Source organism: Tenrec ecaudatus, chromosome 1, assembly GCF_050624435.1.
Source record: "Tenrec ecaudatus isolate mTenEca1 chromosome 1, mTenEca1.hap1, whole genome shotgun sequence".
In the NCBI taxonomy this organism is placed as follows: domain Eukaryota; kingdom Metazoa; phylum Chordata; class Mammalia; order Afrosoricida; family Tenrecidae; genus Tenrec; species Tenrec ecaudatus.
The window spans coordinates 78888714-78902870 of record NC_134530.1 but is presented as its reverse complement, the minus strand read 5'-3'; the positions used below and the strand labels follow the sequence as shown (position 1 = coordinate 78902870).

General features: G+C 51.6%; 1 protein-coding gene across 1 annotated transcript in view; it reads left to right on the top strand.

Annotated features, from left to right (window-relative positions):
- Positions 1–14157, top strand: part of GLIS1 (GLIS family zinc finger 1) — a 291490-nt gene that overhangs the window by 173405 nt on the left and 103928 nt on the right. The gene's annotated exons all lie outside the window — the stretch shown is intronic.

Genomic DNA, 14157 nt, shown 5'->3' with positions numbered 1-14157 from the left:
TACGTGACCCATCTCAGCATCATTTGAAAGAATCCATACCAAACCAAACGCACAGCCATCGAATCCATGGCTACTCCTAGCAACCCTCTAGGACAGGGTAGGACTGCCCCTGTGGGTTTCTGAGACGGTAACGCTTTACAGGAGTAGAGAGTCCCATCTTTCACCCATGGAGAAGCTGGTGGTTTCAAACTGCTGACCTTACAATTAGCAGCCCAATTTGTAACCACTACGCCACCAGGGCTCCTAAGGAATCCATATTAGGTTTCAGCTGCCATGTAAAGGCGAAGTAAAAAGCAGTCATCCCTAAGGAGCCAGTCTCCCCAGGCACGCACAAGGACACAGGATACAGATGGCATAGAGGTGGGCCATCACGCCCCCTGTCTGCAGCTGCCACCCTGAACCCTGAATGTGACAGACACAGACACGCACACGTCACAGGCAGAGTGGCCTGGGGGTGACGTGACTTACTGAAGTGGCGAACAATTCCTGGTCCAGTTCCAAACACAACACCGAGCAGCCTTCCTCAATTTACATGGCGGTCCCATTACTGGAAAATCCGGCACATGTTAAAACTATGAAGAGCGTTCTTTGTGTATGGATGAAATGACGCTATGTTCTAGCCTTAGATGACCAGATTGCTTGTTTGTGGCCTGAATGCCTGGCAAGAGAGCCCAAAGTTAGGGTAGGACCGGCCCACCCTTGGCATTGCCTTGCCCATCCCTGGTTCCTGTCCATGACGGGGCAGTGGCTCCCAATCATTGTGACCACTAGAAGTATCCCCACTGGTTTCCCGTGTGCACCCTGGGCAGAGCCCCGCCCTAGAGATCCCTGGCTGCAGTGATGTGTGAGGGCCCCTGTGGCCCTGGCAGGCTGAGTGCAGACTGGTCACTGGCTGGAGGTCCTCTGGGGGAGGACACAAAAGGGGAACAAAAAGCCCTGGGATAGCTCCCTGGAGGAAGGGCCCTAGAAGCTGGTGGTTCAGATTTGGGGGCTGGGGGGATAAAGCTAAAACAACCTTTGTAATGACCCCAGTGGGCGTTGCCACACCGCAGCACAGAGAACTCTTCCCACGGCCCTCAAGTCAATTCCAACTCAGCGACCCCACAGGACAGAGTGGAACTGCTGCCTTGGGTTTCTGAGGCTGTAAATCTCTATGGGAGCAAACAGCCTCATCTTTCTCCCACGGAGCAGCTGGTGGGATCAAACCACCAACCTTGCAGTTAGCAGCCCAATGCTGACCCAATAGGGCCACTAGGACTCCTTAAATCTTCCCAGGCCAGTGGTATTTTTCTCAGTCAGCATTATTGATCCTGCTGGGAGAGCTGTAATGTAGACATACATGTATGTGTGTGGGGTGTGGGGTGGGGGTGTATGGGGGTTGGTACCACCGCCTGAAGGTGAGCATTCTGCCCCCACCCCCACCCCATGCGATCCCTTGTTCCTTCTTGTGCTTGATACACAGAGGAGCAGAGTGAGGGAGCATTTTAATAGCTGGGAGGAGAGCGTCAACGTTGGTATGGGAGTCAACTATGGAGCTCGCCTTAACCAAAAGCCTACCCCAGCCACTGCCATCAAGCCCAAGCCCCTTGGAATGGGAAGCGAGCCCATGGCACACAATAGGGGTGCACCCCAGACAGGTCTGCATGGAAGCAGCCTTTCTCCCCTTTCTCCCACAGAGCAGCTGATGGGCTCACGGCATGACCTGTGTCGTTAGCTTTCCTATTGCTTCACCCGTTTTGCCACAGGGCTCCTGAGCTTGGCCTGGGGGCAGGGCAATAACAAAAAAAAAGCAGGCCAAACTTGAAATAATAAATACATGCCTGACATAAACATTTATGATCCTGTGCTCACTGAAAAAGCCCAGATGGAATATGTTTGCCTTCAAGAAGTTCTTTTTTTATTTTTTAAAATAGATTTCAACAGCCATTTCCTCCGAATTTCTTGCATCCTATGACTTTCCTAGCTGTTTTGAGCCTGCATGGAAACAAATGGGTTTTAGCCCCCTTCCCCAGTGTTCCCGGGGCCAGGCAGGACCTCCTGGGACACTCTCTGACAGGTCTGAGAATCAGAGAGTCACGGAATTTTACAATCACGCCTTCAGAGAATTTCAGAATCTTAGTAGCGCCTCGACGCCTCGCTGCCCTGCCCATTTTCTCCTCCCATTCTGCCTTCTGAGCCGGTACTTTATTTAAACGCACAGCCTTATGAAACGGTGTTGTCTCAGGGCGGGAGCATCGGGGCGTTCCCGAAGCGGAGGAGTACAGACATTTCCCAACATGGGATTTGGAATCGTGGTGGCTCAGCATGACTCCACATCCATGATACTAAACAAGGGTGTCAGGGGCTCTGTTAGGAGGCCACGCCTCCCATGGGCCCCTGTCGTGCTCCTGTCCATGACTGTTCCACCCGGCCTTCTCAGCGTGGGCCCCACGTGGAACTGTTCTATAGGCTTTCCAGCTGAGACCCAGGCCTGTCTCCTGAGGCTTTTCTGGGACTGCCAGCCTTCTGACAAGCAGTGAAAGGCTTGACTCTTTGTGCCCCCTGCAGGCCCTCCTGCAGCTTCCCACTCACAGCCTTGGGACAGGGCAGAGGAGAACTGCCCCGCCCGGCCGTGCACAACCCAGCTCCACTCTTGTGAGTGAGAATCGGCCTGGCAGCACACCACAAGAAGCAACCACGAATCTGTTGTCTCACTGGCCAGCAGCCAAACACCTCACCAGGGAGTCGATGCTGACTCGTCGTGGCTGCCCTGTAGGTCTCTTTCGGCAAGAGCAGAAAGCCTCCTCTGTCTCCCGAGGAGCAGCTGGGGGTTTCCAACTCCCGGCCTTGGGGTTTGGAGCAGCCTAGTGCCTAGCACACAGTAAGCACCACCCACACAAAGCGAGACCAAACTCACTGCCACAGCATCGACACCGACTCACAGCGCCCCTAGAGGACAGGGTCAAACTGCCCCTGTGGGTTTTCTGAGAGGTCACTCTTTATGAGAGCAGAAAGCCTCCCTCATCTTTCTCCCGAGGAGCTTCCAGTAACCTTGAACCGATGACTTTGCAGTGGCGGGAGGAAGCATTAAAGAACTAGAAGAAAGTTGTATGTCACATTGTTGCTACACTGCACTCTGACTGGCTTGTCTCCTCCCCGCAACTCTTCTGTAAGGGGATGTCCCGTTGCCTACAGATAGGCTTTGGGTCTCCACTCTGCACTCGCTCTCATTCACAATGATATGATTTTTTGTTCTTTGATGCCTGATACCTGATCCCATCAACACCTTGTGATCACACAAGCTGTTGTGCTTCTTCCATGAGGGCTTTTTTGCTTCTCAACTAGATTGCTGCTTGTTTATCTTCAAGCCTTGAAGACCCCATATGCTATATCTTTTGATAGATGGGCACCATCAACTTTCTTCACCACATTTGCTTATGCACCCGCTTTGTCTTTAGTGATCATGTCAGGAGGGTGAGCATCATGGAATGCCAGTTTAATAGAACAAAGTGTTCTTGCATTGAGGGAGTACTTGAGTGGAGGCCCAATGTCCATCTGCTACCTTAATACTAAACCTATAAATATAGGCACATAGATCTATTTCCACATCATCATATATAAATATATTTACATATGTACATGCCTGTATTTAGACCTCTATAAATGCCCTTTGCCTCCTAGCTCTTTCCTCTATTTCCTTTTACTTTCCCCTTGTCCCACTATTATGCTCAGCCTTCATTTGGGTTTCAGTAATTCCTCTCAGTTACATTGCCCTTATTCAAGCCCTGCAAGGCCTCCTACACCCTCCTCACCACTGATTTTGAATCACTTATTGTTCCCTTGACCCTGAGTTTGTTAACACCTATTTCCTTTTCCCCATCTCCCCCTCTCCCATGTCCACCCAGAACTGTTAGTCCTGTTGTTTTCTCCTCCAGATTATTTACCCCATCTATCTTATCTAGATAGACCTACAGAGATAATAATATGCACAAAAACAAGACAGAGCAAAACAAAGCAACAAAATTAAACAAAACAACAACAAAAAGCAATGGCAAAATAAAGAAAAACCTGTAAATAGCTCAAGGTCTGTTTGCTGACTTTTAGGAGTGTTTTCCAGTCAAGTCTGATGGGGCACATTGTTTTTTCATGATTAGAGGCAAATATTAAAAACATTACCTTTTAGTAAAATTGTCTTTTGAAGGGTGGGTTGAACAGTTGTGTGAGTTGTGATAAATGGGTAGAGCCGTTTCACATCGGTCAGGCTGCGGAACCGTCCCCAGTTCCCACAAAAGGAACACAGATTTATAAAGAGCACTCTTATCTAGCACTGCTGTAGCAGAAACACCACCAGGGGATGCGTTAAGCAAGCACATTTACTCTCTCACAGTTTGGGCTAGACGTCCACCGCAGGGTGCCGGCTCAAGGGCAGGCTTTCTCCCTGGGTTGGCGCTGGGAGAGGAGCCTTGTCTCCAGCTACCATCAGTGGGCGAGGTGTCCCTTGGATAGTACCATGTATCTTGCTATCAGGGGGCTCTCAGAGTAGGGAGCCTGGGGTCAAAGGATGTGCTGTATCTCTGGCTCTTCTTTCTTGGTGGTAGGAAGGCTAGCTGATCTCTGCTTGCAGGTTTAATCTCTTATATCTCAAAAAGAAAAGACTGGAGATACCACCTCATCCTCTAGATTGGGGCGTGGCTCGTTAACATAGTGGACCTAGCTGTCTCTAATTGCCACATTAGCATCATTGGTGGTGGTGGTGGTGTTAGGTGGTGTCTAGTCAGTTCTGACTCACACTGACCTTGTGCACAACAGTATGACACGCCGCCCCGTCCTGCACCAGCCTTACAATTGTGCCCATGTCTGAGCCCCGGATGCAGCCACTGTGTCAATCTGTCTTGCTGAAGGTCTTCCTCTTTCTCACTTTACCAAGCAGGATGGCCTTCCCCAGGGACTGGTCTCTCTGGACAACAGGTCCAAAGTAGGCGAGACAAAGCACGCCATCTGTGCCTGTAAGGAGCGTTCTAGCTGCACTTCTTGTGAGACAGATCTGCTTCTCCCCGCGGCAGTCCCTGGCACGTTCCCTCTTCTTTGCCAGAGGCCGCCCTTCTTCTCTGGGCTTCCTTGTTGACTGCCCACCTGCCATCATAGCCTCACAGAGGTCAGGATTTACAGCACGGGGGATCACCACAGCCCACCCCCAAGCCGATCAAAGGCCAGAGTGAAGGGACGGAGGGAGCTGTACTCCTAACCCTGAAACCAGCACTCTCCCCGACATCCATTCTTTTTACTACACAGTCTTTTCATTTTCCTTCAACACAAAACCCTAGCATCATTCCACGGGAGACATCCAGAGAATACACAGTTCCTCACGCTCATCCTCCCCAGCTTGGCTCCTGCAACACAGGAGTAACACCCGGCATCCTGACAAGGACACAAGGGCCCATTGGTCAGGTCCTGCTTCCTTTGTGGCCTCCCTGCCGACTTATCTCACCTGTGCCCCTCAGACTTCAGCCGCAGCTGCCCACCTTGTGTTCCCAGCCCTGACCGCACACCTGTTCGTCGCCTTATAACGCCGTCCCTCTGCCTGGAGTCCTCTTCTCACCAGAGGCTCTCCCTCCTTCTACTCTGACCTTGGCTCAAATGCTAGCCCATGGGGTGACCTTCAGTGAGTGCGTTTGTGCCCCTTCACTTACTCCATCCACCTCCGCAGGGGCTGTCACCACCTGGGAGTCCCGCGTGTGTTCATGTGCTTGCTTTTGCTTTTGAAGAAGTCTTCTGCTGTCACAAAGCAACACAACTCACTGCTATCAAGTGGATTCCAACTCTTAGCAACCCTGTGGGATGGGCAAACTGCCCCTGTGGGTTTCTTTGGGGAGGAGAAAGCCGCATCTTTCTCCCGAGGAGCGGCTGGTGGCTTGGAACTCCTGACCTGTGGTAAGCAGCCCCATGGGTCGCCACTGTGTCTTCAGGGCTCCTCTTCTGCGGCACTAGAAGGTCAAGGCCAGGTGGACAGACCTCTCCCCGTCACATTTGCCACCGCGCTTCCAATGCTATCAGCTAGATGCCCACTTACATGGTTGCATCTACATTCCTATCTGAAGGATTGATTTTCCGTACTTCTTACTACCCAAGTCGCTTTTAGTATACCTGGAAACTTGACTCCTGCTAGGTTCATGTAATGGATCTCCTATAAGTACTTCCCGGTAATTTAAAACCTTTATGGAGTTCCTGGGTGGGGCAAGTGAGGAAGTGCTTGAAGCCTGAAGGTTGGCTACTCAAACCCACCCAGCTGCACCTCCCAAGAAAGTCCTGGCAGTCGGCCTCTGAAGGGTCTCAACTCTTGTGATTATGGAGCGGTTCTCCCTGCTCTGGTGGGTCACGGGGCATCGCCACGAGACGGAAGAGGCTTGAGAGCAACCAGCAGCACGTTGCCCCCTGGGGCAAACATGTCTTGTAGACCTCCATCAGGTACGGGGGAATCTAGGGAACATATGCCATTGTTCCGACCCCTTATCTAGCCTCTTCCAAAAGGAGGTGACAAGAATCCCCCTCTTCTCTGGGGGCGAAAGGAGCCTGTATGGACATGGGGAATGACTGGTGGTGCCATGGTTAAGCGATTGGCTGGTAACCACAAGGTTGGTGATGCTGACCACCCACTGGCTACCTGGCCCTGTGGAGAACGCAGCCTAGGAAACCCTGCGGTGCAGTTCTGTTCAGTCCCATTGGGTGGCTTTCATTCAAAACTCTGACACAGGAAGTGACTGCCTGGCCACCACCTGAGGGTTTCTTGGTTTCGGGTGTGCTGGGTACCTTGTGACAAATAGGTGGTTTCCTACAGATCTGAGAAAGAACACAGGTTTCTTTCCCCACCCACTACCTGAAAAAGCCACCCCAAATAGCATTTGTAAAATGAACTGAATTACACAACTCCACATTTTTAAGTAATGCAAGTCCGGATTGGATTGTGATGGGGTTTTATTATAGCATGCTTAACAGCCACATAAAAATTCTGCTGAGTAACTTTATTGTAACCCCCCCCCCCAAAAAAAACCCCAAACTTACTGCTCTCCAGTTCGTGCTGACTCACAGTAACCCTCTAGAAGGGGGTAGAGCTGCCCCTGTAGTTGCCATGACTGTAACCTGAGGGCAGCAGAAGCCTCATCCTTCTCCTGCTTGCAGCTGACTTAGTTCACCTTGGGCTATGAGTACAGATGACCTCCTAGCCTTTCCTATTATGTGGGACGCTGGGCTGTTAAATTCTCATTCATGAATGTACCCAGAGGGGCCAGAGTAGGGGAGCAGTTTTGTGGAGAACACATACAATAATAATAATTGTTATTATTATTTATACATACCTTACACCTCCCAAACTATCCCTTCTCCCACTCTCCTGGTATTCTTCCCCAAGGGGGTTATTCTGCCGTCATTGCTCTTCATACCCCCTTCCCTCTCTTCTTCCCCCTCCCTTCCCCCATGTACCCTCTAGAGCAGCAGTTCTCAACCTTCCTCAGGCCGCGGCCCTTTCATGCAGTTCCTCATGGTGTGGTGACCCCCCAACCATAAAGTTATTTTCGGTGCTATTTCATCACTGTAATTTTGCTACTGTTATGAATGGGGTGACTCCCATGAAAGGGTCATTCGGCCCCCAAAGGGATCGCAACCCACAGGTTGAGAACCGCTGCTCTAGAGAGACAGGGACAAAATCGGTAAATTGGGTGTTCTTCGGTCCAGCAATCCCACCCACAGCAAGGGAATGAAAACAGGTGTACGAGAGCCGTTGCACAACCAAGCCTCAACTCTGCTGCTGCTGCCGCCGCCAGGTGCTGCCCAGTGGGCCTGGGGCTCCTGCTGGGCTCTTGGATGGTGTAGAACTGCTCGCAGGGTGGCATAGGCGGCAAACTTACGGAAGGTGATTGCCGGGTCTCTCTCCCAAAGAGCAGCTGGGTGGGTTGTGTCCTTAGTGCTCCCAGACCCCACCTGTAGAGAAAGATTAAACGATGCATGGACATGGAGATGCCTTCTCTAGTGAGCAGGTAGCAGAGTTGTCCACTTTTGCCAGTTCTTCGACTCCACAATTCTACATTACGGGTATTTAGCCGGAGACGATAAAGCTGGGTAGACAGGAAGCAGCTCTGCAAGGACATCCATTCAACCATGCTCCTAAGGGTAGACTAGAGGAGGTCTGCACAGCTCTAGGATGGAATGCTAGACAGCCATTAAGACGACCTGTTGAAAGGGGCTTTGCATCTGACCATACATAGCAGACCAGCTTGTCTGGGGAGCTAGCTTTCATTCTGGATAGCTATAGAGACCATGCGTTTGAAGGCCTTAGAAGGAGCTATTAAAGGACACCTTCAAGACTCTGTGGAAAAGAGAAATGCACTGATGTGAATCTGATACCCATTGCTCCCTCTCCCCTCACACACTAGACAGTGTGTAAGTGAGGTGCAGCCAGGAGCCAGAACTCTGAACAGATGGTTCTGCAACCATGTGGCATGGAGCAGACAGAATTGGAGGTGAGGCCTACCAAGACATGCCGATCCTGAGAAGCCAAGATCCCAGCAAGACAGGCAGTGCCAACAAATAAGGCTACCATCCAGGGTTGCTTTGCCTTCCAAGAGATGTTCTGGTTTTTAAGCTCCACGGGCGAAGAAACCGAGCAATCGGCAGTGCGGCGGCGAAGAGGTGGAGAGGCTCTGCAGAGCTTTCAGCTGCCTCTGGAGCTGGGCAGACGCAGAGGGCAGCTCGGGTCAGCTGGGAAGGAGCCCTGGCATGCCAAATTTTCAGTTGGGACTTCTGAAAGGCAACATTCTGGGAGCAAGGATGAATCCCAAACAGAGCCGTCTGTGTAAGGACCGAAGCTCAGAAGCAGCTAAATCCTGGTTAGAGTGCGATGATTTCCCCTCTTGAGAAATGAAAGCAGCTCACTCGGTGGTGGGGGCAGGGCTGGGGGTATATGCAGAGATAGTATCCAAAGCCTGTACAAAGTTTTATGTAGGCACGTAAGTAAAAAAAACATTGCACTGAAAAATCACAGACACCTTTTTAAAATCAGAGGTCAGAATGGGAAGCTATTGTTTCTGGACCTTGCCTCCATCGGGGTCCGCGCACCTCTGAAGGTGGCGTGTCCATCGCCCCAGCCCTTCATTGAGGGGTCCTGTGCCCCAAACGGCAGCTTGGGCACTCTCAAGGGATACTAACTGTGTTCTTTTAAAATGTCCTCTGCGTGTGGGGGACACAAAAGAAGTCTGAAAGGTCAAGAGCAGGATGTGAGGGTGGATGGGCTGCCGCTTCACAGGGAAGCTCAGGACAGCCTTGTGACCTTCGGAGAATGACAGAAAGAGCTAGCAGACTGTTGTGATGGACGAAAGTTCTTAATGCAACGTTCTTTTTATTTTATTTAAATAAATCATTGTATTGGGGGCTCTTACATGTATTATAATGAACCATACCTCCATGATATCAAGCAGACATGGACAATTGTTGGCATCAACCATTTCTAAACAGTACCTTTCTTCTTGAGTCCTTTGATATCAGCTCCCCCCTTTTCCCCTCCCTCCCCCACCCTGCCACCCCTTCAAACCCTTAACATATTAAGTATTGTTATGATTATTTATACATACCTTGCACCTCCCAAACTATCCCTTCGCCCACTCTCCTGGTATTTTTCCCCAGGGGGTTATTCTGCCGTCATTGCTCTTCATACCCGCTTCCCTCTCTTCTGCCCCCTCCCTTCCCCCATGTTCCTGGAATCATTGCTCCCACTTCCATTTCTGAGGGGTTCTGTCTTTCCTGAATTCCGTACATTGAAAGCTCTCAGCTGTGCCACTGTCTGCACACCAGTCCAGTGGGAATTGCGTGAGTGGACTGAGATCATGATAGTGGGGGTACATAATAGAGGAGTGTGTGTATCTCATCGGGATGCGTCTTCCTTGACCCTTTTCTCACCAATGCTGTTTTCAGTCTTCTTAACAAACTTCCGTGATCATCTGCATCCTTCAAAAAACCTACAAATATCAACACCATTGGGTTCTACAAAAACCCTTGCTAAAGCCTTTCCTGACACCTTAAATTCTGCTGGCCCATCAGATCCCCTCAGAAGCCATGGCTTTGATTGGACACTTTGTTTGAAGGCACCCGAGTGAGACTAGGGCATGTGTGTACTGAGAGAGCTTGTCTGCCGCCATCCACTGATCTCAGAGACGTGCGTGAACACGCTTTAAATATAAAGACATCTGTGAATATGCTGAAGGGGGACCCTAGGAGCAATACTTTCAGGTTTACTTTCATACAATGTTGGGCATCCAATTAAAAAATTCCCAGCTGTCCCAGGAGACAAACTGAGGAAGAGGAGTCAGGGATAATGAGGGGATGATAAAACCCAACTCAGAGGTGGCCCAGTTGTTGGAGTTATCAGACATAAACTTTAAAAGAACCATGATTAATATACCTGAGCAAATGGGAATAGATGACTAAAGGAGGATTTTAACTGAGAGCTACACCTGATTAAATCGAATCAACTGGGAAAATTTAAAACTGAGAATATGATAACTACATTTCAGAACTCAGAAAGTGAATTGAATAGATGAAGTGGTGAGTGCCACCTGAGGTGAGGGGAGAAGAGAAGGAATTGTTACTGGGGAAGAACCGAGCAGCACCCACCACTCACTGACTCCATGACCTTGAGCGAGGCCCCGACTCTCAGCTTCTTCTGGAAAAGAAGGTCGCAGTTCTGATGCGGGAAGACTCTAGGGCTGTGCTTGGTTCCCATCAGGCAGTCCGCTGATGAGGCTTTATTAAACAAGGGAAAGCAACGCCATGAAAGTGCGCATAACCAAAATTCAGTTGCCAGCGAGTCGGTTTCAGCTCCCGGCGACCCCATGTATGCCAAGAGAGAACTGTGCCTCAGAAGACTGGTTTGAATTAAACAGACACAAACCACATCGTGGATGGGATGGAGGTGACGGAGCTCCATCGACTTTCTGTTCATCAACTGATGCGCGTTCTCCTGCACGTCATTGATTAGTCCCTTCGACGTAACGTCACTCACCCGTCTGTCCTGCTTCCTTTTAGCCTTCTTTCCTAGACCTTCTGAACTTGGTCGTTGGGCCAGTGCTACCCACTTCATCTCGGTGGGTTGATTCCACGGTGTGTGTGCTCCCTGGTGTGACTGTTCCCTTGGCAGCGCTGTCTGCTGTTTGCCTGAAAACGGCGCCTCCGGGGTGAGTGCAGGTCCAGACCCGAGGTGACAACAGACCACAGTTCCAGGAGTTCTCCCGGCTCTGCCAGATCAGTGCATCTTATCTTTTTCAGGATGTTGAGTTTTATTTCAGTTTTCTCCTGTTTTGTCGGGCACCATCGAATGCGATACCTTTGAGAGCAGTTGGCACTGGTAGTTGGGGACTGTCTAGTTTTTCTGGTCTCGGGGTCATGGCTCAATTGGCCTTTTGGTGGCTAGGTTGGGGGCAGCACACCCCAAACCAGGGGGAACAGAGAGCGCGCAGTGGCACACGATCCACTGGCACTTCCCGATGCAGCTACATACAGTCATTCCCAAAGAGCCGCTTCTTCCCAGCTTGGTCTAGTGAGCAGCTGAGAATGTAGCCCTTGGCGCCTCCCGGGCTGTGTGGGTACAGACTGTACGTACATGCGCAGGGAAATGCCAGCGGTTCATGTGCCACCCGCTTCTCTGTGCTCCCTCTGGTCTGCGGTCCTCCAGGTGCTGTTTGCTCAGTGCTACCGGGGTGACTTGGTCTCGTTTTGGTTTTTGCCCCAGTAAGCAGGGGCTCGGGTGGGGGTAATGGAGAACCAGGGGACTGTTGGCCCATGTGTCTGTTTAAGTACGCACCTATCTGTGTCTACACGAGGAACCGGCCCCAGGACTGGGACAGAACTGTGGGTTCGCTCTTCTTTGCGGCACCGTCTCAAGGTGAGCCAGCTCAAGTGTCAATGACCCAGGTCCCCAAACATCTAGAGTAGCTTTAAAGAGGAATGCATGGGGTTCTTCCAGTCTGGGGTGCGAGACGCCAGGGGGTCATCGGCCTGGCGTGAGGCCTTGAGCATCAGGCAGTCAGCCACGCTGCAGCTTGGAGACCCTGCCCTCCTGACGGCGTGAATGCTCCAAGGCAGCCCTAGACCAAGATAGTGGACATCAGCCAGTCCACCCAGCTGGCTGTGGTGGTGGCTAGAGACAAGCCTGGGTACCCACCTCCATGTTCCCTATTGTGACTAAGGTGACCAGACGTCCCGCTTTTGGCGGGACAATCCTAATTTTTAACATTTTTTTCCTGCTTCTCACGGCGGTTTTTAAAAGTCCCAATTTTTGGAAAGAATGCACAAGTTAGGGGTATACGGTTTTCGGCTGCCATGTGGCTATTTCACCGGGATATGAGTTTTATATGGTGTCCCGCTGGTGTCCTGCTTTACCAATGTTAAAATCTGGTCACCTAACTATTGTTACCCAAGCCCTCACTTCCTGCTGGTTGCCAGGCAGAGGCAGTTTCTGGGGACAGAAAGGGGATGGTGAGGCAGGGCCGAAGAACTGGGAGTGGCATGTCTCCCACTGTGACCTCTTTGGTGACCCTCCTCCAGGCCAGGCGTGTGGACAGTGTCAGCTCGTCCGCTGCTCAGTGGAGGCGAATCTGTGCTTAGACTCCCGGGAAGGGACTGCTGGCAAGGCCCTGTGGACCCGACGTGGCCCTTTGTGTGGCAGCTGGAGCTCACTGCCCTGGAACATGGGCCTTCGTTCTTGGAGACCACAGAAGGCCCCCAGGGAGATGGTGTCCCTGCACCGAGTGCCAACTCATATTAGCCACCACTCCAGGGACTCCCTGTCCAGAATCTCGTTTAATCCTCACAGCTACCCTATGCAGCTGGAATCTTGAGCCAATTTTACAGATCAAGACACGGAGGCCCAGAGGGGTGAGGTCACCCCTTTGGCATCACATAACCAGGAAGTGAATGAAGGCACAGGGCTTCAGCCTGGGGCCTCCTGAGCCAAGCTTTCTCATCTCCTGGCTCGCACTGCCTGGCACACAGCCGGAACCAGTGCTGTTAAGAAGGTTCCTGCTCTTGAAGACCCCTTGTCCCAGAGCAGGACTGGCCTCCAACGGGTTCTCAGTGGCTGCTGTCCTTCAGAAGCAGGAAGCCAGGCGTTGCTTCCCCAGTGCCTCTAGATGGATTCAAACCACCAGCCTTTGGGCTAATCCTTTCCACAAGGACTACTGTCAGGCACATAATGAACGAACAAACAAACCCCCTGCCACCAAGTAAATTCCACCTCACGGCAACCCTACAGAGCGTTTCTGAGGCTGTAGATCCAGCATCACTTACAGGCTCCTCTCGGGGAGCACATAGCCTCATGTCTCTCTCTCCCTTGGGGCAGCTGAGCATTTCCAATGCCTCCCCCACAGCGCCACCAGGGTTCCCGACACAGAGTAGGCACAAAGCAAAACTCTGAACAGTCCTTCCACACACCCACCTTTCCACCGTGTCTAGGACTGTGTTGTGGGCCTGCCCATTTGCTAGCCATGGGGACCCCGTGGTCTAGGGTCAGGCCATTTCCTCTCCCCGGGCCCCTCTTCTCCCCAGTAAGCCATTGAAAGACATAGCGATGGTTCACAGGCATTTTCATGCCCTCGCCTCCTCTCACACAAGGAGGACACCATCTCTGTGTTTCATAGACACAGGCGAGTTTCAGATTATCGCTCTCTGCCTTGCTGCCTGCCAAGCCTTGAGTTCTAAAGACGACCCAGGGGCCAATTCTGGCCCACTGCCTACTTTTCTGAATAAAGTTTTATTGGAACAGGGCTCCTCTTGTTGGTTTGCATGTTGTCTGCCTGGCTATGGTTTGTTTCCCTGTGGGCTGCCTTAGCGACAGGACAGCAGCAGAGAGGAACCAAGGCCGAGACCATGCTTTATGGGCTCGTGGGCTGACTAGATGGCCGAGTCAGGACACCCCGCCCAAGTCGGAGCCCTGCACTTGCTGTGTGAGGTTGGCCCACCCCTTGCCTCCCCAGAGCCTGCCTAGGTGACTCTGCGTGCTGCGGTGAACCCCACTCAGGATGGCTGTGGTATGTTTTATAAATGGTCAAGTGCACCACCTCACCACCAACTCTGGCACTACGAGTCTGGCCCTTGGTGAGCCAGGAGGTGGTCAGCCTGCAGGCCTTCCCGGACCAG